Consider the following 2,650-nt stretch of genomic DNA (forward strand, 5'->3'; position numbering starts at 1 on the left):
AAAAAGAGAGAAAAGGAGGGTCTCCAAATAGACTATACAATATTAGCCTGATTTTGTTTAGATGTCTAAGAGCTGGGGTGGATGCTCCAAAGAGTTGATTTCACGCAGTTGCACCAAAAAAGCATGACTGGGTCCTTCTGTATGACCCTCACCACGGCCACTCCAGATGTCCAGAGCCAGGCTCCAGCTGGGCTCACAAGTGTTATTGACCAATGAAGCAGGCCAGGCCACACAAGGTAATTCAGATGGAGGCTAGCGGCGTCTGAGGAAACAGATGGACAACACTCATGCCAGTAGATCAATGAGCCAGAAACCCACTAGCTGATCTCTGTGGGCGTTCCTAGTACAATGGCAGGGAGGGAACACCAACTTAGTTCCTTGGCACTGGTAAGACAAATGCTTACTCATGTGGGGCACAGTGGCCAGTGGGGCTTGACACAGCTCCCTCAAAGCTCTCCATTGCCAGCAACAGATAGTGCTTGCTCAGACAGAGGCTGGGTAGCAGCTCATGGCTGGGTCCCCTCCAGGCTACATAGTCCCTTCCGACCCCTCCCATCTCTCTCTCAGCAAGTGCTCTGGGTCCTCCCACTGCCTTCCCACAGGCTGGGGAGTCCTCATCTTCTGGCTCCTCTCCCCTTCAATACACTTTTATGCACTGAACTCATTGCAACGTGAACTTTCAAAATATTCACATCCCAGAGCTTGACATGCAAGGTTCTTAATACTGACATATGTTTCAGAAGACAATGTTGAACCTTTAAGAATTGATTAAGTAGCCCTAGCCAGTTTGGCTCACTGGATAGAGCGTCGGCCTGGGGACTGAAGGGTCCCAGGTTCGATTCCGGTCAAGGGCATGTACCTTGGTTGCAGGCACATCCCCAGTAGGGAGTGTGCAGGAGGCAGCTGATCGATGCTTCTCTCTCATCGATGTTTCTAACTCTCCATTCCTCTCCCTTCCTCTCTGTAAAAAATCAATAAAATATATTTTAAAAAAAAGAATTGATTAAGTAAATGGGGGCAGGGGGGTGGCAAATGATCCACCATAGAGGACAAGATTTGCAATGGGGAAAAGTGCCTAGAATAATATCGCAAAGGTGTATCCTACCTCATAAATATATGTGTGGAATAATATTAGAGAGCTATCTATATACCCTTAACAGCCATTACAATTGTTATCTCCATGTAGAGAGATTAGAGTTGGGTTTTTGTACGTATGTCACTATGGTGATGACTCGTGCCCTTATCATGTTACCGGAATAGTTTATCAGTAAAGCAAATTATTGTATATAAATCTCCACTTACCTACAACAGATAAATTCTACAATGTTTCCTGTATCAATACTTCTGTTAATAAAAAAAAAAAAACACTAGTTAAAATGTTCCTGTAAAAATTAGATTCCATCTCATGTATTTTCCCATCTACCTATAAGAACTACTTGAGATAATAATACTTCATTGATTCTTCTTTGCACAGCTATCTTTACCTGTTCAAATTCTGACTCTCAGATGGGCTTATTCTGAAAACGTCTGAGGCAAACAGCATGATGGTCCCCATCATTGAGCAACTTGCTGCCAATGTGCCTTTTCAACTAGTGACAGCAGCATTCGAAAAGCATTGATTTCTCTCTCATAAGAACTTTGTCAGTTTTCTTTCTGCTCTTCAGCTGTCCTCTTGTTGCAAAATGAAACCACCGGGAGTCATTTATATATGCACTTGTTTGCACTATTTGGTTTTCTGGCTTTGCTGACTGGGAAACAAATCTTTATAGACGGTGCTGATGGAATTGCTGTGTCATAGATGCCTGTGTCTTCACCTTTATGATCCAATTGGTTCTCCAAATGGAAGAACTAATTTTAAAAAATCCACCAGTAGGCCTGTCAGTGTGGCTTAGTGGTTGAGCATTGGCCTATGAATGGGGAGGTCGAGGTTCACTTCTGGTCAGGGCACGTGCGCAGGTTGTGAGCACGATCCCTGGTGGGGAGCGTGCAGGAGGTGGCTGATCAATGATCCTCTCTCATTATTGATGTTTCTGTCTCTCTCCCTTCCTCTCTGAAATCAATGAAAATTCCAATAGCAGAGTTTTAGGGATGCAGCTACATCCTACACCAGAGTATTTAATTATACTACTAACATTTAGAGACATATATTACATTCAATGTTCTTTACAACCCATGAGGATTTTTTCCCTTCAAAAGAATTTGACAAGTAGATATGTGTCTGTATACTATCTGTATGCAGAATTGTTCGTGCTGCTACATACACCCTCACCTTCACACAACACACTGAATTTTAAGTGTTGAACCTTGAGGAGGTACAGCCCTCTCCACCTCTGTGCTAGACCTGCCCTGTCAGTGCTACAGATGAGCAGTTTCACTCAACCCCTCTCAAGCTTTTTCTTATTTTAACATGTTTACTAAGAAAAGTGTGAAACTAGGAGTAAAGGAGACTTCAGTCCTGACTCAGTCACTTACTTACTGTTTGAAGTTGCCTTTTAAAAAATATATTTTTTTTATCAATTTCATAGAGGGAGAGGGAGAGACAAAACATCAATGATGAGAGAGAATCATTGAGCGGCTGCCTCCTGCACGCCCCCTACTGGGAATAGAACTTGCAACCTGGGCATGTGCCTTGATTGGAAATCAAACCATG

Source organism: Myotis brandtii, unplaced genomic scaffold (assembly GCF_000412655.1).
Source record: "Myotis brandtii unplaced genomic scaffold, ASM41265v1 scaffold409, whole genome shotgun sequence".
Lineage (NCBI taxonomy): Eukaryota > Metazoa > Chordata > Mammalia > Chiroptera > Vespertilionidae > Myotis > Myotis brandtii.